General features: G+C 37.0%; 1 protein-coding gene across 1 annotated transcript in view; it reads left to right on the top strand.

The window, feature by feature from the left end:
- lingo1a (leucine rich repeat and Ig domain containing 1a) overlaps nucleotides 1-26,665 on the top strand; it is a 90,867-nt gene that overhangs the window by 27,363 nt on the left and 36,839 nt on the right. The window contains exon 5 of the mRNA XM_082160094.1: nucleotides 26,328-26,467. The gene's annotated coding sequence lies outside the window, so the exon portion shown is untranslated. The remainder of the gene's footprint in view (nucleotides 1-26,327; nucleotides 26,468-26,665) is intronic.

Here is a 26,665-nt window from a genome sequence, read left to right as displayed (position 1 = left end):
ATAATTCCAGTCTGGTCTGCATTGGCTGTCCGTGAATAATGTCTACTTTGACGCTCAAACACTGTAGTTGTAGCTGAGGCCTGGAAGAGTTTGGTTCATGTTGTTGTCGACATGTCAAGAAGACGCTGTTTTCTGAGCTGCAAAAGCAAATCAACTTTGATGCACTTCAAAAGCATGAGGACTTGAGCTTGAATTAATACGATAAAACCAATGGCATAGTTCCCAGCCAACATTTGTATGTGAGGCCCAAATGGGTATGAACTGGGCTGAAATATGTGGGCCCTATAGGATTGTCCATGGGTTCCATAATGGCCCCATGCAAACATGCGCAAGACCCATCTCGGTCCCAGCTTTACAGTTCATATCACTGTGTTTGGGTAAGATCTGGAGCTTAAATTCAGATTTGTAATGGTTTCCAACACACACTGACCAATCACAAGAGACTGGGGCCATCTGACCAATCAGAGCAGAGTAGGCTCTCAGAAAGGAGGGGTTTAGTGAGACCGAACCGTTTCAGACAAGTAAGAAAGAAGAGTAAGAAAGAAGAGTAAGAAAGGATGTATATTATGAGAAAATTTATGTGTTTTTTTTTTACCTTGGAACCCTGTTGTAGGAGACCAACCGAACTAAATTATGAGCATTTAAAATAGCCTAATGGGGCACTTTAAGACAAAATTTTATGAATTAAAATATACTTTTGCTAAAATTTGTAATAACCTGTTAAACTAGAGTATTATGCAATTATTTCATACATTTATGCTTTTATAGAACATTTTTTGCCAATAAAGGGCTCTTTAAAATTGAGCCAAGAACCCTAGGGCTTTATATAGAACCCCATTGAACTTTTTTTACCAAGAGTGTATGGAGAGATTATGGAAATCCAAGATTGTGCAAAATTTTTTTTTAAATCTTTATGATATGTTAGCAATGTTTTGCACAGAAAAGGGGGGAAAAAGCAGTTTTCAGAACAAACTTGAGGTAATTGAGTAGGCTATGATCATAATGGATTGCTAACTTTTAGATATATTTATGGTAACACTTTAGAATAATGTTACATCTTTTACATTGTGTAATGCATCAGGTATCATGAACGGAAATTGTATTTGTTATTTTCTACAAATGTATTTTAGTGGTATAAATTAATATAACAATATATATTAGTGAGCAATTATTATAACTATATTTATAAATTAATGTTATGTTGATTTATGTTGCATAAATCATATAGACAATCATCAAATATCTTTTTTTTTTTTTTTTTACTCTTTTTAATTTCTGTGCTCCTATTGGTTCTTCATTAGATGGTTGTCATAGCAAAAGACACTAGGACTTTCTGACCCAAAAGAACATCAACAGAGTCTGAAATTCATTTAAAGATGGATTATTTGGATGTTGGTGATCATATCGCACTCTTAAGTAAATCTTATGATCTTGTGACTCCCAAAATTAGTCTTAGATAGCAAGTGTACATAAGGCTTAAAACATGTCAAGACTTGTTTGATTCTTGGGCAATCAGTCACATTTTAATGTGTGTTTGAATCTTTAGATGGATGTGATTTTTGGCTCTGTGAATTTAGTTTCAAATATAGTTTGTAACTTAATTTCATTTAAAATCAGAAAGTGCTGTTTTGAATATCAGTTTTTATTTTTTATACAACAGTTCATTAAAGAAGTTGATTAATTAAAAATATATGTTTTGTTTTCCTCCAGTAATGAACTAGAACAGCGTATATGAGTGGAATAAACAACGATTTCTAATAAAAGAAACATGATATGAAAATCAGCCACATTATTGTGTTAATAAATGTCCCTGGTCTTTTGTGCATGATCCATTAGTACTTAATACTAAAGAAAAATTATGTTTTTCATAATCTTTCACAATCAAAATGTAATAACTTTCTCCACCTCTGAAATGACTTTAGCTAATAATACCATAGTCAATTTAGTAGATGACAATAACATCATGTTGTCTTTTAAAGAATGTAATTCCAAAGCTAATTACTATTCATTTATTATTAAAGGAGAGTCAGTGATTGGTCGATGTGAGTCACTGTTCGTCTCTCATAATGTCCTGCAGAGATTTAATTTCCTCCCAAAAGCTCTTATTGGAAAAGAAGCAGGACTTGACGGAAACTTGACTGAATCGAGGAAAAATGCGCAACTTCAATTTCCTCCGATCTGCTTCTGTCTTTCTCCCGTCTCTGTGTGTGTCGTCGTATAGCTCTGCTCTTCTGGTCTCATCGGGGCGTGTGTTTGGCTCTGAAGGTCTGCTGGGATGTTGACAGCTCTCTTCAGGTTGACTTTGTGTTGCGTAAACAGAGATTAGTGACCATACTGGCTCTTAATTAAAGTCAGAAAGCTGCCAGGGGACAGAGCAGGCCATCAAATATTAATGTAGACAGTCCCCGCAGCGGGCCGGCCCTGCACTCGGGGGGTTCCAGCGGGTGTGTTTCACCATGATGTGCCGTCACACACACGCTCCCGAGGGATCGCTGAGTGTCATGACAGATCAAATGATGCAATGGAACTGAAGGGAGCGCGAGACGCCAGTGAAACATTCAGATGACGGCCTGTGAATGTCTTTCTTCGGGCCCGTAATGAGTCTATGTTTCATTCTGAGGGATCGCGTCCACGTCTGACTGAGGTCTCGATGTCATTGGCTTCGTGCCTGTGTCTAGCGGATCTGATCTAGTGGACTCTTAAGAATGACAATGTGGATTTAGGGTTGACATTTTGAGTTTATGTCGTAGGCTTTAGACTTTATGGTTTAGGGTTAAGGAGCTAAGAGTTTAGGATTAGATTTAGTCTTTAAGGTTTAGGTTGTAGACTTTATAGTTTGGGATTTACATTTTGCCGTTTGGTAGATGCTGTTATCGAAAGTGACTGAAAATAACAAACATCGCAAGCAGAATCTCATACAAGAGCCAACAATACCACAATTTTAGGATTCGTTTTAGAGTTTAAGGTTAGATTAAACAACAACAACAACAAAAACGTAAATAATTTAATTTTAACTAAACCTCAATGATTGTAGACTTTGGAGTTAAAGGTTTAGGATTGAAGTTTAGAGTTAAGAGATTACATTAGTTTTAAGGGTTTATGTTCAAGTGTTAGGATTTTAACATTGTGTTTAGGACTTAAAGGCCTGGTTTCACAGACTAGTCTTAGATTAAACATTACTGGTGTGCATCTTGAGACAAAACAATGCCACTGATGTATTTTAAGATATGCCGGTGCAAGTTGCTTTCAGTTCAGACAGCTCAAACATGCATTTTCCATTATGCCAAATGAGTTCAGGATTTGGATTTAGTCTAAAGTTTTTTTTCCATTTATATGCTATGGAGTGTAGTGTGAAACAATTATAGTTAAGGGTTAGAGTCAGGATATACATTTAGATTTACAGTAAATGATTAGATTTGGTCTTCAAGGTTTAGGATTGAGGTTTAGAGTTAAGACATTAGTTTTAGTTTAAAACTCAAACTAAGTTACTAAAGCCTGGTTCACACGGGACGATTTTAAAATTGTCGGCCGATTTTAAAATTGTCGGCCGATTTTCCAAACCTGAGAGACCCCACACACGGGGATAAAAAATCACAGGTCTAACAGTTTTGGTCGTACAGTGTGTGGTGCGCAGCCATACGGCAAAATCAACACATCACACACGAACCGATTTGACTCCCAAGCATTCTCAGGTCAGACGGGAAATCTCGCAAAATACCTCGAGATCAAACGTGACTTCAGAGTAAACAATCATGGCGGACGAAGAGGATGCAGTGGCAATAGTTTGTAGTTTGTTTTTAACCGGAAAAAAACGTTATCAGAAGAAAAGGCGATGATCTCCGACGTCCACCGGACTTTCTGGTGCGCGATGCCGCCGACTGTTTTGATTATGTTTCCCGGTGCATCCTCGCCGCCTCGTCACCTCGCTTTCTGATTGGCTACACTCCACAGTCCACAGGCTGCGAGCATCGCCGAGCACGGGGGACACCACACACGAGGAGAAATCGGGCCAAATAAATCCAACATGTTGGATATCCCCGATTTGAGATCGGAGCGGTCCCGACGTCCTTCCGAGCAGACAAGAGCAGTCTTAACACACCACACACGGCAGGAATATCTGATCAGATTATTTTACGATAATCGGAGCATCCTTAAGATTGTCGGAAGGAGTGAATCGGGGCTAAAATCGGCCTAATTATCCTGCCGTGTGAACCAGGCTTAAGGGTTTGTGTTTTAAGTTTTAGGATTTAAATGTTGTTTTTAGGATTACGGTGCTGTTTACACGACAACGTTTTCAACTAAAAACGTAAAACATTTTTCATTTACACGACAACGGCGTTTTGGATGCCTGAAAACGCAAACCTCTGAAAAAGGGTTTTCAAAGTGCAAGTGTTTCCGTGTAAACAACAAAATACACGAATCTCTGAAGACGATGACGTCATGCACATGCGTATTACGTGTTCAGTCTATAGTGTTTCATCGCCATCTAATGGCCTGGCAGCAGAATACAGGGTTTTTAGTCGTTTTCGCGGATTCGTGTGAATGGGGATCGTTGTGACAATGCTGTCGTCTGTACACGGAAAACTCAAAGGAAAAACTTCTCCGTTTTAAACATATCGTTGTCGTGTAAACGTACCCATAGAGTTAAAGAGTTCAGGATTTGGATTTCATCTAACTGGGTTTTTCCCATTTGAAGGCTTTGGATTTTATGGTTTAGAGTTTAATATTAAGGGTTTAGTCCTCAGGGTTTGGGTTATATGATTTATAGTTTAGGATTTACATTTTTATTTAGTAGATGCTTTTATCCAAAGTGACTTACAAATGAAGAACATTGCAAGCAGAGCCAACAGTACCACAATTTTAGGATTTCGTTAAAGATTATGGCTTTATGGATTTAGTCTTCATTTATAGGCTTTGGAGTTAAGGGTTTAGGATCGCGGTTTAGATTTAAGATGTTAAGTTTTAGAATTAGCTTTAGTTTTAAGGGTTTATGTTGAAGGCTTTGGAGTTTCAGTTTCAGGATGCTGAAGTTTAGAGTTAAGGATTAAGCGTTTAAAATTAAGTAGCTATGGGTTTAGGATTAGATTTTGTCTTCAGGATTTAGGTTGTACGCCTTAAGTGTTTTACAGGTGTAGGATGTAGGTTTAATTCTTATGGCGTTTAAAACTTCAGAGGATTTAGATTTAGAAGTTTAGGGTGTAGTATTTTTTGGGGGGGGGGGGGGGGGGATATATTAAAGGATATATTAAATGACATTTTATTAATTGGAATATTTTTTTCTCATTGACCAAAAATACTTTATTATAAATTACTATATTATATATATATATATATATAACACTTAAGGCGTACAACCTAAATCCTGAAGACAAAATCTAATCCTAAACCCATAGCTACTTAATTTTAAACGCTTAATCCTTAACTCTAAACTTCAGCATCCTGAAACTGAAACTACAAAGCCTTCAACATAAACCCTTAAAACTAAAGCTAATTCCAAAACTTAACATCTTAAATCTAAACCGCGATCCTAAACCCTTATAACTCCAAAGCCTATAAATGAAGACTAAATCCATAAAGCCATAATCTTTAACGAAATCCTAAAATTGTGGTACTGTTGGCTCTGCTTGCAATGTTCTTCATTTGTAAGTCACTTTGGATAAAAGCATCTACTAAATAACAATGTAAATCCTAAACTATAAATCATATAACCCAAACCCTGAGGACTAAACCCTTAATATTAAACTCTAAACCATAAAATCAAAAGCCTATATATATATATATATAGTGGCTTATTTTCTTGTCTCATATTTTCATCACTGGTATTTTTAATTAAAATCATTTATTTATCATAGTGATGCACATTTTTTCATCTTGCCTTTGTTATAAAAAAATAAATAAAAAACACATTTTTGTTGAGATTAACACTATAGTTTCGAGAACTGGCAAACAATTACTTCATCACTTCCACAGTGTTCACACGTTTATATCATCCCTGAGAGGCAGTCGCAGATTTTCTTGCTGTCAGGAATGTTGGGGATTCTATTAATTATGACGCATTAAAGGTGAAGTTAAGGTGCCGGAAGCATTGTCAACAACTGTTATCATTAGCGCCGTGATTGGTGGAATTAAATGAGCTCAGTTAAGCACAGATGTGGAGCTGTTGCCGTTGGTGCGCTGTGTCTTTAAGAGGGGGCGTCGAAGCTGAAAGGGTGGGAGTAGATTTGTTAGTTTGGTGATTAATACCAAGCCCATCTGAATAGAAAGCTCAGAGTGTGGGCACCACGGGTAATTGGTGTGTATGAGACACGACCTCACAGGAAAGAGCAAGACTTAAGTCTTCTTGCGTGCACACACATCCTCATGCTTCCACCGGAATGATCTTCTGTGTTTCCTTTCCAACATCTCTGATGTCATTTAGCTGTTTGTGTATTATAGAGGTTGGAAGCATTAACAATTTACAAGGATTGCTTTAGTGCGCCACGGTGTTGTGGCTCTCAAGGTTGTTGAATACGGCGATAATGATCTTGTTCTACATTGATCCGCTGCAATCATCCCCGAGTTTATATGGTTTTCTTCATCCTGTGTGTCCAGCACATGAATACCAATAGAATTAGAGCGGATGTATCTGGTAAAGTGCATCCTCGGATCATGAGGCCGAGTGGTTTACTGGTTCCTCAAGCCCAGTTGAGTGATGAATGCTTTCTGACACACCCTGATGTTCTCTGCAGCTTCACTGCTGGGCAGAAGATCCTCAAATGTTCAGCTACATTTTATTTCAGTAGCTCTCAGATGTTTCTCCTTTAAAATTTTAGGGTTTTTGGGGCAAAAATTAAATATGATTTTACAGCCCGTTCTCATCCCAAGGCGTCATATATTGACGCTTTTGACATTTCGTCTACATCGAACGCACATGGCACCCTTTAGCGTCAATATGAGACGCAGATAGAAATGGGCCAGAAGGCGCCTCCTAGCGGTCTAACCCTATCCCTACACTACACCTAAACCTACCCATAACCGAACAAAGCTCTGTGCGTCTCATATTGACGCTAAAGGGTGCCATGTGCGTTCGATGTAGACGAAATGTCAAAAGCGTCAGTATTATGACGCCCAAGGATGAGAATGCGTTGGATTTTACTAGTGCTGTCGAATCGATGAATCTCATCTAAATCACACACTAAATATATAGTGTGTGTGTATATATATTACATTATATATTCCATTGTATACAATGGAATTGCTATTCCATTGAAAGGTACTATAAGGTTGCTACTGTGTTCTGGGTGGTTACCAAGGCATTGCTATGGCATTGCTATTCTGTTGCTAAAATGTTCTGAATGGTTTTTGTACTGCTATACAGTTGCTAAGGTGCCATGGTGTTACTATTCCATCGCTAAAGTGTTCTGAATCTTTGATATATGGTTGCTAAGGTGCTCTGAGTGGTTGCTAGGTTGTTACAAATCGATTGTTAAGTGTTCTGAGTGGTTGCTAGCATGCTTCTTTACAGTTGCTAAGGTGTTACTATTCCATTGTGTTCTGAGTGGTTTTTGGAGTGCTTCTCTACAGTTGCTAAGGTGCTCTGAGTGGTTGCTAGGGTGCTACAATTCCATTGTTAAGGTGTTCTGAGGGGTTGTTAGTGTGCTTCTCTACAGTTGATAAGGTACTCTTAGTGGTTGCTAGGGTGATACAATTCTATTGCTAAAGTGTTCTGAGGGGTTGTTAGTGTGCTTCTCTACAGTTGCTAAGGTGCTCTGAGTGGTTGCTAGGGTGTTACAAATCCATTGTTAAGTGTTCTGAGTGGTTGCTAGCATGCTTCTTTACAGTTGCTAAGGTGTTACTATTCCATGTGTTCTGAGGGGTTGTTAGTGTGCTTCTCTACAGTTGATAAGGTACTCTAAGTGGTTGCTAGGGTGATACAATTCTATTGCAAAAGTGTTCTGAGGGGTTGTTAGTGTGCTTCTCTACAGTTGCTACGGTAATCTAAGTGGTTGCTAGGGTGCTACAATTCCATTGTTAAGGTGTTCTGAGTTTTTTTTTTAGTGTGCTTCTCTAACAGTTGCTAAGGTGCTCTGAGTGGTTGCTAGGGCGCTACAATTCTGTTGCTAAATTGTTCTGTGTCATTTTATGCTGCTGTGGTTTCTAGGATGTTTCTGGCCATCTCTATCATAGATTAAACTTTTTTTTTATTTTTTATTCTCTGTCAGACAAAAATTGTAAGTTTGTTTGCTTAGGAAAGCCATAGCACACAACAAGCCAAACAATTTGAGACATCATTCATGTCTGAAGCACAAACAGCCAGCGAGCAAAGTTTTGAATAATTTACCAATAATTTGATCTTGGAAGAATTCGAGAAATGTTCATATTAAAATCATTGACTTTCAATTGCAGAGATCAGTATCTTGGCAAAGCTGAAGGAGACATCCGAGAACACTAGAAGAATAATCAGGAGACTTGAGCCTCCATTTGCACTCCATTTAATGTCATCGCTCTCTAGGAGAAACAATTGAGATATTAAAGACGTATCATTTGGGATTTGTCTTGCCTATGAGCAAGATGGAATATGCATAAAATTAAGTGCTTTTGCTCAACATATAGGATTGTCTCATTTCTTTCTCATCTCTCTCTCTGATCCGCTGCACTCTTTATGCCTAGTGTGAGTTTAATTCCGATCTGAGCAGCAGATCAGTTAGTGATCCTAGAGCTGAGAGATATAAATTCATTTCCCATGTACCCCCCTCATGTTCTCCCCTGGTTTCCACGGCAACAGCAGAGAGACAGAGGGCAGTCTATTGGCTGTTAAATCTCACAGTGCGCTAATGAAAATGCTCCAGGAAGTACACACACATATCCTCATTGACAAATTTATTTGTGAAATTGCTTTTTAGGAAGAAAAAAAAATGGCTCTCTCAAGTACGTGTTATGTATATACAATGGTTTTCTTTAAAGTGCCTATGAGTAATATGTAAATACCATAGTATACATCAAAGTAGCATCACTGCACTACAATACTGCATTGTGCTTTTTGCGAGGCCAGTAACATGGAAGAAAACTGTCCCGAGATGAGACGAGGTGAGAGGAAATGAGACGAAACAAGAGATTTGGCTCTTCTGATGGTCGGAAATGTTTTTCAGCTGTCTTCATGGCAGAGCTTGAAATGTTTACCTGACAGCAGAGCTGTTTACACCGCAAACAGAAGACATTTTAGACAGCAGGCAGGCATTTCTTGCTTACATGCGTCTGCAGAGTCATATAGAAGACGCTGGTTTAAAATGGTGGCTTCCATGCAGAGAGAAACATGAAATATTGAGATAAATATAAACCTCTAGAGCGTGAACACACAACAGCATGTCTACCTTCAAAACAATGGGCTCTAAGGAATATAAAGTGATTTTTATGGGCTGCACTGCCTGCTGGGTAAACATTCTGTCTCCTTAACACATTCAAAACCCAATAATGGAGTAAAAGAAGTATGTTGGAGACAGACGATTATATGTTATATGTGAAATCAAAACTGACCCCGTTTACTTTAATGTACATCATTGGTGCGTGTTTTTCCAGAGGAAAGAATGTTTATCTTTGTCATTTTCTTTCATCAGAATGTAATAACTTTCTCATCCTCTGAAATTTATCGGAAGATGTCACAAAGTCCTTATTTCAAACCAAGATTTAACATTTTACATACAACAAATCTAACCAGTGAAGTATGATTGTTGAATTCTGTATATTTTCTAAGAATTTTAACTATACTTGATTGATTATATTTACAGTTAAAATCTTCATAATTTTAATGAAATATGGTCAATTATGATATAGTGAAATTATAGTAATAAAAAATAAAAAAATATGAATACATTGTTGTTGAATTCTGTATATTTTCAAGAATGTGAAATCTATTCATACTTGGCTTTTTATATTTAAAGTCTAATTATCTTGAAATATGTAGGTTTTATAATGATTTTATTCAAAATTAAGTATGATTAAGGACATTTTTGTTGAATTCTGACTATTTTACAATAATTAAAATGATAAAAATATATACTTTATTGATTATGTTCAAAGTCTAATTCTGTTGAAACCTGTAGATGTTATAATAATTTAAATTATATATGATCAGTTCTGTATCTTTTCTAATAATATTAATTATACTTATTGATTATATTTGAAGTCTAATTCTGTTAAAATCTGTGAGGTTCATAATAATTTTAATTAAATATGATCCATTAAGTATATTTAGGCCCTTTTTTGTTGAGTTCTTATATTTTTTAAGAATTTTATTCATACTTATTGATTATTTTTAAAGTCTAAATCTTATGAAATATGTAGGTTTTATAATAATTTTAATTACTGACTATTTTCCAAGAGCTATAACTATACAGTATTTAATTGTCTTAAAGTCTAATTCTGTTGAAATCTGTAGATTTTATAATAATTTTAATTAAATATGATCAGTTAAGTATGACTAAGTCAATTCCTGTTTAAGTCTGCATATTTTCTAAGGAATTCAGTTATACTTATTGATTATATTTAAGTGTAATTCCACTGAAATCTGTAGGGTTTATATTATAATTTTAATTAAATATGATCAATTAAGTATTAGAAGGCCCATTTTTGTTGAGTTCTTCTATTTTCTACGAATTTTAATTATACTTATTGATTATATTAAGTGTCTGTTGAAATCTGTAGGGTTTATAATAATCTTAATTGAATATGATCAATGGAGTATGAACAGGTCTAATTCTGTTGGTTTAGTGATAATTCGGTGAAGAACTGAGGCCGTTTGCTGAGCGTGGAGCCGATGATTTCTTCAGACGCTCCTGACAGCATTAGAGAGCAGAGCAGCGCAGCAGAAAAATCAATAGCAGCCTGGATAATTGATGCTCAGAGTGTGTATGAAGGTCAAACACGACTGCTGACTTCATGATGCGCAGATTACACTCCGCTGTCTGATACACTGGGATTTGCTGATCAGAATAAACAAAAACTCCTGCGCATTTCGAAAAAAGGAAACACGTGTACAAGACACGTATGCTGATGGTCTTTTTAAAATGTTCCTCCATCAGTCGCTGATGTATTAACATAACTGACCTTGGCCCGTGAAATCTAATTTTGGATATCAGGCTTATGGAAATGACCAGGATCTGTGGCGTTTGGTCCTGAGAGCTTTCCACGGCCTGGGGGCTTGATTTAGATCCACCCACCACATTTAGAGGACAGAAAATGAATGATGGATGTGATTATTTTACACAAACGCACTTGATACATACTTGACCTCCACTGATTCAACTGGGACGAATTATTTTGAGGACAGAAATGATGTTTAGTCCATAAATAGAGCTCTACTGTTGGAGATTCGCTGCTCATTTCCGTTGTAGGAAAAGGAAAACATGCTCCTCTGTTGACGAACAGGTTCTGTTTGCTGTAATTAAGGAAGATAATGTCCCATCAGGGGAATTCATTACAGATAACATCTTGTTCAGTGTTATTGATGCGCAGAAAGGCAAAAATAAATTCTACTGTTTGTCCCGACAGTTCTTAAAAATGACAAGCCACCACATTTCCATAATAATATGTTGCATTATGATATTTGAAGAGTTCAGATGCAAAAGCCTCTAAGTGCCATCTGAAATTTTCTTCTAGAATGATAATTTGTATAAAGCTTGTATATTTCAGTTAAGTAATTTAACTTAAATGACAATTAATAGGTCATTTGCATTGCCATTTAAGTGAAATTATTGAACTTAAATATACGAGCTTGATAAAAATGATCACTCTAGAAGAAAATTTCAGATGGCACTTAGAGGCTTTTGCATCTGAACTCTTCATTTGTTGTCGTTTAGTCGTCCATTCTTCGTCAGTGAGTGTGACAGACGAGAACAGACCAACGTCTAGTTGTTTTGAGGCGGATAGTGAGACACCACCTGAATCCACTCAATAGTTTGTGCTGCGGTTGACAATTCCATTGATTTTCATGTTTATTGAGTGACTGAGGTGACAGAATGAGTTAAAACAAATGCAATTAGAATTGTTATTTACTTACACTCATGTTGTTACAAACCTGTGTTCTTTTTTTATTTTTTTCATTAAACATGAAAGGAGAATCTAGAATAATCTGTTCATGGCTATCTTGGAGCAACATTAAATAATATTATAAAGCACCATAAAAGCAGTCTTGCTTGCTATATTTCAAGTCTTCTGATGTGATATGATAGCTTTGTGTGATGACAGACCATAATTTAAGTTGTTATTCTCTGATAATCTTCCCCTTCATTGAGCGATCAACCCATGAGTGGATCATTGAGTGAGTTGAACTCAAGACTTGTTCGGTTTGATTCATGAACGAATCATTAATGTGTTTTTTGTGAACAGGATCAAATGATTCATTTAAAAGATTCATTTACGAATCAGACTTCGCTACTTCTCTTTAATTAACATGCCGAGGAGAGCCAGGGCAGATTTCAAGATTTTCCATGACTTAAATCTTCGTATTACTTTCCGAAGTCTTGAGATGTTGTGTACAATTTGTATAGAATACTTTTATGTAGATTATTTAGTATTGACAGCTCCGGTTCACTTTAATTATATTAAAAAGAGTGACTAGGATATCTTCAAATATCCACCTTTTGTGTTCCATCATACAGGTTTGAAACAACATGAGGGTGAGTAAATGATTTTGGTGATGCTTTTTTACACATGTATTTGTTTGTAATGAGCAGTTACACGGCAGAAGATCTAAATATTCTTCTGTGAAAGTGAAAGTGAAGTGAAAAGTGTGGTATGGTAACCAGGGCTTGACATTTGGTTTTCCAAAGTTACTAGCCACTCAGCATTTTCACTGGCCACAATTTTGACATCGATACCTTGGGGAAAACTGCCTTATAGAGGTTTTTAATATTATCTCTTAATTTACCAGCAGGTTTATTAGGCTGCTGTCACTTTAAGACCTGACGCACTGATCCATTATACTGTTACACTTGCGTTTTCTTTCTCAACTGTTTACGTTCCCTTAAAACATTACACGTGTACATGACTGTGTTTACACAAGTACTCGCCAAGACCGGCATTTTGACATTATTTTGTGTGTTTTTGACTGTTTAAGCGCAATAAGCAGCGAAAATGAACTCAATGGAGAATTGAGAGACGGCTTTATTTGCGCACACTTTGGGTGTGAGCATAAAATCTGCGGGAATGTGTAAAATTACGCGTAATCCCACTCTGAAATTCAAGCCCGGTAACGCCAACAATATTCATCCGGAGCAAATGAAACGAGTGAGTGAGGAGAGGCAGGTTTGTGCCACTCGCTGTCGGAGAGAGATATCGCTGGTCTCGTGTATCTGTTCTGCGGAAAATGAGTATTGGAAGCGTTTCAGATATTTTAGTATCGGTATGCATCAAAAATGATGCATCATTAGTTTATTATTTCAGATACCTTTTTAAAAGGATACAATTGAAAAATGTATATACAGTATTATATATCAAATTCAACCTGCCAAAGTGGCTTGTAGGAGTGACTGCGTTACACTCCACTGTTACAGGTGTTAATATAAAGCCCTGATGGAAACCCATACTCAGAATTTGTCCTCTGCATTTAAGTTAGTGCACACATACTGTATTAGGAGTAGCGAACACACACACTGCAAACCGTGGACATTTTGCTGTGGTGCCCTGGAAGCAATTGGGTCAGTCATTTCCTGCCGGCATTGAGAATCGAACCCACAACCTTCGGGTTACCAGTCTGACTCTCTAACCATCAGGCCATGACTGCCCCACGCTGGTGTGTGTGTGGCGCTGCTCTTGTGTGTGATTGTGGAGATGTTGGTTGCATTTCTCTCTGTCTTTCTGGACGTTAAGAGCAGAGCGGGGTGTTCAGCATCGCGGCTTGTGATGAATGGATGTTCTGATTTGACGCAGACTCTGCAATCGCTTTCCTGCTGCGGTTGTGTTGAAAGCCGCTGTGTTCTGAAGGACATTTAGGTGAAAAAAAAGAACATTTCCCAGCTGTTCTCTCGGCTCTTCAGCCCTTCGTTTGTCTGTGTGCTTGAAAAACACGGTGTGTGGCTGGTACATGTTCATACAGCGTATTTAAAAAGTGTTTTAGAGCTATTTTGTGGCTTACAACCATTCAGCTCAAAACGAGAGTCTCAGATCAAGCACGGCCCTGAATTAGTTTTTAAAACACTTACCTGTATATACACTATTACAAACACAAACTCACAGATGCTTCAGATTTTTAGGCTTGTTAGTCTATTAAATATATAATAGATATGCCAACTAATTCAAATTAAACAAGTCTTTATTATATTATATTATAATGTATTATATTATATTATATTATATCATATCATATTATTTTATATTATATTATATCATATATCATATCATATTATTTTATATTATATCATATCATATCATATTATTTTATATTATATTATATTATATTATATTATATCATATCATATTATTTTATATTATATCATATCATATTATTTTATATTATATTATATCATATCATATCATATTATTTTATATTATATCATATCATATCATATCATATCAATCATATCAATTATATTATATTATATTATATTATATTATATTATATTATATTATATTATATTATATTATATTATATTATATTATATTATATTATATTATTACAGAAGCCCTAAGAGGCCATGGATTATTTTATTTTTCTTTCTCGTGATCTCGACACAACAAAAGCTGTTTTCTCGTTATAACGACTTAATTTTTTCATGATAATTATATTCTATTATATTACATTATTACATTTTAAATCAAATTATCATTTTTAGATTTAATTTGAATAATAATTATTATGATAATTATTATTATTAAAAATGACATCTAAAAATGTATATGTTTTATAACTAACTATTATTATTATTGTTCTTATCATTATTATATAAATATTAGGATTTTATATTGTATTATTTTTGGTTAAATTGGATGCTTTAGCCATTTCAATGCCACTTCCAAAAATATTTGCATGTTTAATAATTAAGTTGCACTACTTTAATGAGGTTTGTCTGTGGTTCTTAGCGAAACATCCTCCAGAAGCGTCCTGATCCACCGGTCTGAAGGTTGTTAAGCGCGTTAAGAATGATAAATGAAGTCTTTTGTGCGATTGAGGGCACTAGAATGGCTGAACTCGCACTCTTTGGTATGTCAGTCTCTCTGAATGGCAGCTCTTATCTCGGGGGGTGATGGCTGGACTGAGCCGTTATTTGCCCGCTGTCAGCGCTGCCGGCCCTTTACGGCTCACAATCCTCAGTCTTCACTTCCAGGGCATCGATAAGGGTATTCATACAGCGACGATTCACTTCTGAGCTTCTGTTCAAACACAGATTCAAATCATATCATGATCGCTTGAAATATGAGATTTATGTTAGTCTGTCCTCAACTACCATTTCATTTTCAACTAGGAGAGCTGCATCAACTATAGACAATCATGAAGCGTATAGATTATACATATTTTTATAAACACTCATTTAATTAAACATGACATTATAATATGGTTTTATTTTAGGAATGGTCTGATGCTGTTTTTTCTTTCAGAAAGTCAGTATGAGCTTGGCTAATAGTAGCTTAATTTCCATGGTCTCATGGTGCAAACTGGACTTTGATGAAGGAGGTTCTTGGGGCTTCCGTTCTCCTCTCATTCTTCTCTCTCATTCTTGATTAGCTCAATGAGTCGTTTCATTCTAACTGCTCATTCATCTGAAGGAAAGAGGAAAAAGCCACTTTGCTGTACTCTCAGTGCGTTCTGCTGGCGAGTGGAGTTAAAGTCCTTCTTTAAGCGTTTTTATTGTTCATATTCATGCTAAAAACCTTCAGCAGCTCGTGCCATCTGCTGCTGAGCACAAGGCAGTCCTCAGAATCGCTGCATTTGTTATAAAATATCTTCTGGCCTTATTAATCATTCAGAGATGGGATGAATTTCATTTGTGTGTGTGTGTGTGTGTGTTCACAGGCAATCTGAGGCTCTGGAAAGCCATTCCTGTGAGTGTGAATCTGAATGTGTATTAATCCATCACTGTCTAGGAACTCTAAAAGTTTTAAATGAATCTTGAGTTGAACCTTTGAAAATTCTACAGTTCTGATTATATCGGACTAACTCAGTTGTCTGAGAATTCTAGACTTCAAAATTAAAACAGTTATAAAAGGAATTAAAAGAGTAAAAAGATGATACATAGATCTTCTCATCTGGCAAAACACCGGTGTATCATTTTTCACAGCTCCCAGTTTTACTCTGAGATTTTCCCATGGTGATTACACTGTGTCTGTGGTGTTCTTTCAGCGCGCCTAAGAAATCTATTGGACGTCTAAATCTATTTGCCCCTAAAATCGGACAGGAGTAGCTCTAGGACTGACTCACGGGGTAACCTCGGGTTCACTGCCCCATCAGTCAACGCCCCAAAGATTTGTTCGGAAGCTCTAGGAATGGAATTGATCCAGTCCGTACCCCACAGAACCTTGAGTTTAATTACACGTCATACTCACGACTCCACCACCTAGACCAGCAGAAGTAGCTGTTGGCCTTGAATCTTATGCCCTGTTTACACCTGGTATTAAGATGCGCTTTGGTCGATCGGATCACAAGTGGATGACGCTAAATACAGGTGTAAACGGGGTATAAAACGTTTTGAGCTTGTCCACTTTTGACCACTTCCAGAGGTTGTAGAAAACGCATTCGACCGGATTGCGCTCATGTGGTCGAATGTGTTCGAACAGCCACAAAACACTGTCTACTCTTCACCTACGTAACTAATGCGTAAACATTATGGGAAGTGCGCTATTAAGACGGGATTTCACTGTAAAAAAAATTGCTGCGATTATTTATCACAACTTAAAATCCAACATTGTTTCAACTTTAAAAAGTATGTGTTCATGCTTGACTTAAAATATTAAGTTTAGTTAACTTTAGTTAAGTTGGATATTGAAGTTTTCTCAACAAATTTTAAGTTGTTATAACTAAATCGCAGCCACATTTTTTACAGTGTTTGTCGGTTAAAGACCCGAGTTTGGTTTGAAGATGAAAAACATACCAAGCACAATGTTCTCTCTCCATTCCTGATTTAGACACACACTCACAGCGTTTGGCTGGATTTGCGGCTGAAATGAAAGCTGATGCTCTCCATTTGTTTTTATGTCGTCTTTGGTGCGTTTATATGCAAATTGCGCAAGCTTATTTCGTCCATTAGATAGAAAAATCTGGAAAAAAAAACATACATTTACCTGCCCATAGACCCTCCCCTCGAAGAAATCAGGACAGAAGTGGTCGAAAGTGGGCAAAAGAGACGGATTAAAACACCAAGTGTAAACGGGAATGTCTCTACCTTGTGATCCAATTGACCAAAACGCATCTTAATACCAGGTGTAAACAGGGCCTTGGTTTCATCCCCCTCAACTCAAATGTTCTGCTTATCTGCGGTCAGCAGTGAAGGTTGTGTCGTCTACACAACCAGATTTATGACGACTCAATACACACTCCTAAACACACACACTCTAAAGGAATTAAAACCGTATGACTGGACAATGAACTGGACTGGACAGATTTGTCATGCTGGTCCAGTTAAATAAAACTTGCTCCATCAACATGCTGTGAACCATAACCAGTCCTACACACTGTGCACAGATCTGCTGTTTGTTTCCCGTTTTTCCCCATGGCTTGAAGTAAAAGATTTCTCACACCCTGATTGCACACTTTAAATCTTGTTATCCAGACATCTCCTGAAGGCGGGGGGGGGGGGGGGGTAATTCACATTGGAAGTGTAGAGAAGATTCAGAATCTGAGGTCATCAGATTACAAGCACTTTGTAAAGTTTTTTGGGTATTCAGTCGCTTCAATCTCTTATGCCGTCGTTTTCTTTAATGAATAAGTCATCAAGGCCAGTTGCCATTGAAAAACTGAAGTACTTTTGATGTTCTATGCCACAAGTTCTGTGGACAATACTGTGTATGGTTCTGTGTACAATCCTTCTTGTCTGTCATTAGGTGTCGTGATATTCTACCTGAATACAGCTAGTTTTAGACCTGAGGTCTCATGAACCGAGACAGTCGGTGGCTGGATTGATAAACGTCTACGGATTTGATAAAACATCTCAAGTTTAAGCGGAAGCCCAGCTGAGTATTTGATTAGTTGCTGTTGGTTGAATAATGCCGTTTAAATGCTAGAGAAAGCTTTGATAGAGCATTTGATGGATAGAAAGCCATAAGATTTGCCTTAAATGGTGTGGAAAGAGCTGGGTGAGTTTGAACTCAATGAATTCCGTGAATTGGATTTACGAAAGCACAATTGATTGTACCTGCCTGTCTGAAATTCTCAGTAATCTCAGCAAATGCCTACAAGTGTGCAAGAGCAAAAGTTTAAAGCGCAGCTTTCGCAAACCTGTGTATGTGTATTTTCTTTTACGTTTTATGTACTTCTATATGTATATAGAAAGTCGGTGTCTCTCTTGCTATATATATATACAGTATATATATATATACAAACACATACACTCATACTATTTCTGTCTCCTACATTTGTAGCAGTTTTCAATTAGAAAAATGTGCTTTATTACAGTTGCACATAGATCCAATTGAGCTCTTGAATGCCTATAAGTGATATAAACATCAACACTGAGTCCAATGTGACACATCACATACTTTACACATTAAAACATCCAGAACAAACTAAATTCAATCATCACTCATCACTGCTGGTTGGATTGCAAGTAATGGTTATTTCTCTGCCCGCTGTTGAGGACGTGTTTCGGGTGGCCTAGTGCGAGGTTTCGATTCATGTCTCCATCACATTAGAAGTCATTACCGCTGCTTTACCGCTACAGCGTCATGAAACACTGTGTCTATTGTGTTCAGCTCTAGAGCAGAACTCCATGTTCCATTTATATTAGTTAATATGGTCAAAATCAGACTCTTGGTACATGGAAATGACCAGAAATCACTTCCGTACAGGAATAAACCTGAAGTATAATTTCTGTAAGAATGGAAAAAATTTTTTTGTGTATTTTCATCTGAACACCATAAAAATAAAAATAAAGATATTAACGTGACACTGCTGAGGAAACTGCTTTAAAACTGTAGTTTGCTAAGCTGATCATAATTTGTAGTTAAATTCAAACAGATAAATTTACGCTAATAAAAATGTAATATATAGAATGAACCGTAGCATTTACTGTATATTTTGCTATTTAAAAAAAGGCAAAATATCACACACTGATTTGTGTGAGAAGATTCAGTGAATCATTTCGGTTTGAACTTGAACAAATTGATTCACTAAAACTAATCTCGCATTCAGAATCTATAGATTGAACCACTGATTTACTGATTTGGCATCATATACTTTTTAAGGGTTAAAACCGAACTGCACCCAATTAAAACCAAACCAACCAAATTCTGAAGATGAAATGGCTTCCACACATATAGCTCTAATGTGAAAGCAAACTAATGTTTGATAACAGACTTCCTGAATCATCTGTCTTCTCTTTAATAGATTCATCAGCAGCGTCATTGCAGTGGTGAGTTTGATCAAGTCTTATAGAAATGTATTTCATGTAAAATACTCTGACAGAGAATCTTGACAGAATCTTTGGAAAGGTGTCACACACAATAAATGCCCTTTGAGAATGTAAAATGTGGAACTTCAAACAGACGAGCGTGAGAGCAAAGAACACAGCAGGGCTCCTGTCAAGGAGAAAGATTTCAGAGTTTTTCGGTAACTGTAGAGGATGTCATTTTTCCCCTGAACACGGCCACGCTAAGGCAGGTGTTCAGAGGGAGTTGAAGTCAGCTGTGAATAGAAATGTTTCTGCCTGGAGGAGGAGGGCAAGAGGCCAGCGAGTTCTGCCTTCAGACACGCTGCAGTTGTTACTCACACTTCCTTGACTCTTAGCTCCGCCCACCAGCCCCTGCTTCAGCGCTAAGCCCCGCCCTAATCATCTCATCCCTGTCTGGCTGTTTTCAGCACCTTGCTTCTGCTTGTTTTGGCCATTCAAAATGCTTGCAATAAATAAAATAATGTAATGTAATAAAATAAATAGTAAAGTTTGTAGACAATCTTTCATGTTGGCTTGAGAAAGCCTAGTCAGAAATTTTTAAAAAGTTTGAAATAGGAATTTAAGATTGAAATAGTTTTAAAAGCTTGAAGTTTGATGGTTTTCAGTAGTTTGATGGATGGATGGGACTTAAACAGTTAGATGCAAAGGAAACATTTCAAATTATTAATTTTTTTTTTTTTATCCGCGGACGTCTGATCTCGACGGACTAAACAAGAGAAATTAACATAAAAATGTCCACGTGAAAGAAGGCGGAGCCTCTGCGCACACCTACCTATTATGTAATCGCCACGAACCAATGGTAGTACAAAGGTGTTTTCCAGCCGTAGCAAACTTTTCCGGAACGTTCGCTTTGGCAAGCTGTTTCGAAACTCCCAAAACGAGCTCCAAACAAACTTCCTTTTGGCCTGATTTTGTTCGAAATGAGGTCATAGCAGTTCATTCTTCGATTTCGCTTGAAGTACATCAAGGCCTTTAGCAACATTTACAGCTCAGGTGATAGCCGAGCACACACCATTGAGATGAATGAGAACTCTTAATAGTAAGCTTCCACCCACATAGCCTGACAGTCTAATCAACAATCCCCTGATTGTCTGTAAGCCCCGCCTCCAGTCCCGCCCCATTCTACTCATGTGTGCCAGAATCTGAGGTTCGCCTTGCCACACATCTCACTGGCAAGATTAGACTCCATTGTATGGAGAGTGAACAGGCAATAGGCCTGTCAGCTTTCTGGCGCCCAGGGAATAATTATGCTGGTACTGATAGATGGCCGTAACTGCGGAAGAAGAATGGAGTAATTCTCATATGTGCCCTACCACAAAATGCCGGCGGCCATTAACTGGAATGATGGGGAATTAAATTCTCCCCAGTATTTTAACAGGATCTCATTTGCAGTGGAAAGCCGAATTATTGCGGCGTACCTCTCAATTGTGTCATTTGATTCCAGCGGCCTTTGAATGGCGGTCGGTGTGGGGTGGGGTAATCACTCTCCCCCGTGCGTGACACACGGGACAGCTGGGAGATCAGAAATGCTCGTAATGCTGTTAAGTAATTAAAAGAGATCCAGTCAAATAGATCAATGAGGATGTGTTGTGTTTACAGTGGGTGGGTGGGTGTCTGTTTGTGTGTTTTTAAAGGGACCATGCAATTAATATTCTTGTTGTCATTTACTCACCCGAGTTTCAAACCCTGAAGGACTTTTCATAAGCATCATAAAATGAATCCAAACGTCTCGTGCATTATATTTCAACTCTTCAGAAGTTACTTTACCATAAGTTTCCATTAGTTAACATTGGTTCGTGCATTAACTAAGATTAACTGACAATGAGAAATACAATTGTTACAGTATTTATTCATCTTTGTTAACTTTAGTAAATGGAAATACAACTGTTCAATGTTAGTTCATGTTAGCTTTAATAATATTAACAGATACAATAGGTACAACAATGCATTCAATTTATAACTGCTTTTTACATTGTTAGTTCATGTAAACTAATATACACTGCCCAGCCAAACAAATAGAAAAAAAAGTCGCTGTCTGGATTTAAATAGGCAAACGCGTAAGAGTCTATGATTGGATCATTATTGCTGTGATTATTATGAAATAACATCACAACATTTATTTCCATCAAGAGGTGCATACATTTTTGGTCAAGATCTTGTACTGACAATGCAAGAGTCCAGCGCTCTGTAAAGTCTCCTCCAGCACATCCCAAAGACTTTCAGTGAGTTTAAGATCTGGACTCAGAGGAGACGATTCATGTGTAAAAATGATTCTTCATGATCCTCACAACCATTCTTTCACAATCTGAGCCTGAAGAATCTTGACATTGTCATCCTGGAATATGGCCATGATGTGTCTTCCTACATGGTTGTTTATGAAATGAAAAGCTACACACTCCATCAATTAGAGTCAGAAGAACTGTTGCCAAACATATAAACATAATAATCACTGCAATAATGATCCAATCATAGACTCTTAAGCATTTGCCTCTTTAAATCCAAACGGTCACTTTTTTGGGGCCGGGCAGTGTAACTAATGTTAACAAATGGAACCTTATTGTAAAGTGTTGCCACTTTAAGTTGTTATTCATAGAAAATCTTGACATCTGCTCTAGCTAAAGCTATCTTGACTTCTTGGTTGTCATCACGAAAAGTTATTGGGCCACACGTGCATTCAGGATTCTGACTAAGAAGAATTTAAGAGCTTTAATTTCCAAAAACATCTGATATCCTGATGCGTTTAATCGTCTCTGTGCCGACTGATCAGAGAGCATCTTCTCTCTGTAAGAATGTTTATGACTTATCTCAGCATTAGATTAAACTCCTTTCCCGTGAGGATTCTTGTCAAGTTGAGCAATAACTCAAAAGCTCATTAATTAGACTTCCGTTTGATTGCTTTTCCAATATCCAGAGATCATGGTTTGGCTCTTAGCATGCCACTCGACTTTTCGGCACAGCAAACAAGTAAATTTATGAGTCAGTAATTGCTTCTTTGATCTTATTGCAGGTCACAGGTTCATTTCCACACCAGGATATGGAGAGCAGGATATTTTTGGGCCGGATCTTTCTGTTGTGGCTTTAAGAACAATTGTTTCTTTAAAAATAAATTATTTTGTCAGACTCCAATGGTTGATTGCAAAGCAAAAGCCTTTGTTCTCTTTGGACTCCAATCAGAGCTGTAATTTTCATGCTTCTTTTAAAGAGTCAACTTTAGTCTTCACTTGAAAGAGAAAAAATATATATATTTTTAATATTTTAGGTTTTCTACTATGCAATGAGATATATTTTTAAATATTTATTTAAAAAATGGCCAAAAATCACTAATATGGATTTGAAAAAAAATAATAGTTTTCCAATCTAAATATATTTGGGTTATCTAAATAGCTAATCTTAATATAACTAGATTTGGAAAAAAAATTCAATTTCTGTGCTGTATGACTATCATCTTGAGAAAAAGACCCTACTAATCTCAACTAATAATCTATCTTCTAGAGTTAAAGTCCTTCACACCAAGGACGATAACTATAAAGATGACGATAAAATATATAGTTCTAAAAATTGTTCACAATATTAAAGAATAGCAAAGTTCACACCACAGCTATAACAATAAAACGGCACAGAGAAACGATATTATTGGAATCACTTTCAGAACGATTTTATCCAGCTGATGAACGATAAAACCATTGACAGCCAATCAGAATCTGTTGTAACAAGCTTGAGCATTTAAAGTGACAGAGAAATACGCATTTAGAATAAACAGAATGATATCGTCTGATGGTATGGACGCTAATATAGTTATCTTTATAGTTATTATTGTTGGTGTGAACGGGCCTTTATAAAAGAGAACTATCTCAAACTGTGCTAATATGCTATCAACATAGACATAGCCCCGCACATGATATGGCGGGGGAGGGGGGGATATATAGTGGCTACAAATTAAGAATTCATTCCTTTAATTCATTCCCTCGTTTTAGAAAATTGTGGCCACGAATTAAGGCCCGTTCGTGAAAACGAAAATTATTTTATGTGTTTTGGCCGTTCATTTACACAATTTGCAAGATTTTGAAAACAATACCGTTATCGTCTCTGTGTAAACTAAAAAATGCGAATTTGTGAAAACGGTGACGTCATTCATTACGTGTTCAGTTTAAAGGTGCGTTGCGTTTCTTTACAGAGTAACATCGCCAACTACTGGCCTGGCAGCAGAATACAGCGTTTTAGTTGTTTTCGTGGATCCGTGATTGTTTTGACGAAAAAAACGCAAAGGAAAAGCATTCCTGTCATTGAGAATTTGTACCCTAAGAATTTGTTCCCTTTTTTTACTAAATCGTGGCCGCGTTGTAATAATTAGTTTTTGTTTAATCAAAACGAGGTAATGAATAAGTTCAACGTGGCCATGATTGACTAAAACGTGGGAATTCGAACTCTTAATTCGTGGCCATGATATATATTTTTTGTCCGCATGTCATGTGGTTTGAACGTTTATCCATCGATTTCTCATTTTTCTGTCCTTCAATGATGCCCTTCTGAACGTGGTGCCAGTGGGTATGTGCCCAAATGCCCATATGGTTAATCCGGTCCTGCTTTTGTTCTCTCAAACCCAGTCAGGCTATTTTTATAGATGATTTTGGCTGCGACTGCAGTCTTGCTAACACAGTTTTCCGTTTTTAAGCAGCATGTATTTTTATTAACTTTAGTGTTAGACAGTGTTTTGTCCAACAGCTATTTGTTTACTAAAAGAAAGCTGTACTTCTCAGTGTTATGAGATTTACTTTCAGCAGCTGAGGGTGAGATATTGATGCCCTGTTGAACTTAATATGAATTTCCAGGTCCAGGCTTGTGCTGGTTGCTTGTGAAGCTAAATAGGCGTTTTGTTTTCACACAAAAAAAACACATTAAATTGTCATTTGGGAGAGCCTAAGTATAGATTGCAAATACATTAGTGGAATATTCCATTTCGGTCTTTTGAAGTTAAATCACAGTGGAGAACATAATGATATCTTAAAAATTTGTAATAAACAAGCCTTCGTGTTCAATAAATTCTGCACATTCAGGGCTATTAAAAATACCCCCAGTGCAATGCTGTAATACAGGAAGTGTCCTTGATGATGTGTGCTGGTGGGATTCAGGTGGAGATGAAGTCGCAGTGGGAAATTGGCTCTGAAAACGAAGGGTGGTCTCGCAGCGTGTGTGAGAATCCTGTATTACGCCCTGCGGTCGCACCTCGCGCCCAATCAGAGATGGGAAAACTCTAATTGTGTGGCCAAGAGGAGACAAAGAGACCCTCCCGGCGGAGGCAATCAGTAACGCTGAACGCTCACAGCAGAGCCAATCAAACCGAAGGGTTATGAGTTATAATACTGCAGGTCTCATTTAAAATATACTGAGTGCTGTTAAACCTTGAGGAACGGTCAAAACTGCCGCAGCCATGTAATGTAGTTCAATTTAAAATATACGGGTGGATGTGTTAATAAAGGAATATTTCTTTAGGGACTTTATTAGGGCTGCTGTTTTGGGTTATTATGTGGTTGTGAAGTTGCTCAGAGGGGTTTTAACATGTTGCTAGGGCGGTATGTGTAGTCGCTAAGGCTGTGACATACTGAAATATACGTAATAAAAGCCGACCAATCAGGCTGTGAACATATCCCTGTGTCTTTAAGTTCAGTATCTTTAGGTTCGGTGTTAAAATGCCAATGTGAACGCTAATCTGACCAGGATTAAATGTTTTTGTTGTTGTTGTTGTTTTGGGTCTGGACCAAACAAACCAAGCAAACTGAACTACAAGTGTGAACACACCCTTACACCCCATTCATTTTTTTATTTTTTTTTCACAAGTAGGAGATGACATGTTATATGTAAATCTTGTGAACAGAATGTTTATTGTGTATCATTTCCAATCAAGATGAAATTTTGTCCAAAACATAATTTAATTTTGTGCATTTAAAATGCTATAGCTGTGAAATAGCCTTAGAAAGGAAAAGTAGTCAAACATTTTGTTACAAAAATGGGTTTCACTTTATTTTGATAGTCCCTTTAACCCATTCTGTTGATTATAAGTAATGTTGCATACTTGTCTCTACTAACTCTCATTAGAGTGTTAGTAGAGTATTAGTAGACTGGTAGGGTTAGAATAAGTTGACATGTAGTTGCAAAGTTACTTGTAGTGAATATAATGTTCAAAAAGGGATCATCAAAATAAAGTGTTTCCCAAAAATGTTTAAAATGCTTTTCCACCATGCACTGAATGCTGAACATGTTTAATATGCTGTTAATGTGTAATTTGAGATTTGGTGGAAATAACACCATTGTGAAATTACATTTTTAACATTTTTAGAACAAAATAAAAAAGACAGTTCATCACAGGAGAATACTAATAGGACATTCTTAGTAAACAAAGAGTGTGAAAAGTGTTTTAAGACTGCAAGTCCACAGTAACAAAAAGTTTCCATAGTTGAAGAAACGCCAAAGTCCAATAACTTTGGAAAGTAATAATAACACACCTTTAATTTGAGATATCAGTCATGTCTGTAGGGTGCAGGTTGATATATGTTTCAAATTTCAATACCCAGTTCAAATCCCAAACCCTCAATTTGAGCAATAGTACCAATAGTGATGGCTGGCTTAGCAAACGCGGCTAATAAATTAAATATATATTCAAAGACACCGAGGCAAATTTGGGTACAATCCAATAAAATGTGCTATTGTGCCATTAGTTCTGAAATATTCTCGTCTGCTTTGTTTTTCTCATTGTAGTTTCATCTGTGGTGGGATTTTCCACTGAGGAGACATTAAGACAGGGTAATGTGGACCCGGGAGAGAACGTGTCTCCATCTTCTGTGCGATTCCCTGTGAACCAGCCTCCGTCCTAAAGAGCAGAGAAGCGTTTACAGCCCGTGAGTACAACTCAGCCTCTCCTGCAGAGCGAGTGATTTGTGTTTCTGTGATGTTATGTAAGTGCTGGCATGGTATTTTTCCTCAGTATACTGCCGTCTCCTGCAGCTACACTTTAAATCATATTAAAGCCAATGTGCCAGAAAAGAAATAGAGTTGATTTCGAAATAAAAGAGGTGCCGCGTTGACAGTCTGTGAGC

The sequence above is a fragment of the Leuciscus leuciscus genome (genome assembly GCF_965113295.1).
Source record: "Leuciscus leuciscus genome assembly, chromosome: 25".
NCBI classification, from domain to species: Eukaryota; Metazoa; Chordata; class Actinopteri; order Cypriniformes; family Leuciscidae; genus Leuciscus; species Leuciscus leuciscus.
Note: the sequence above shows the minus strand (reverse complement) of the source record. Positions and strands in the feature narration are given on the sequence as shown.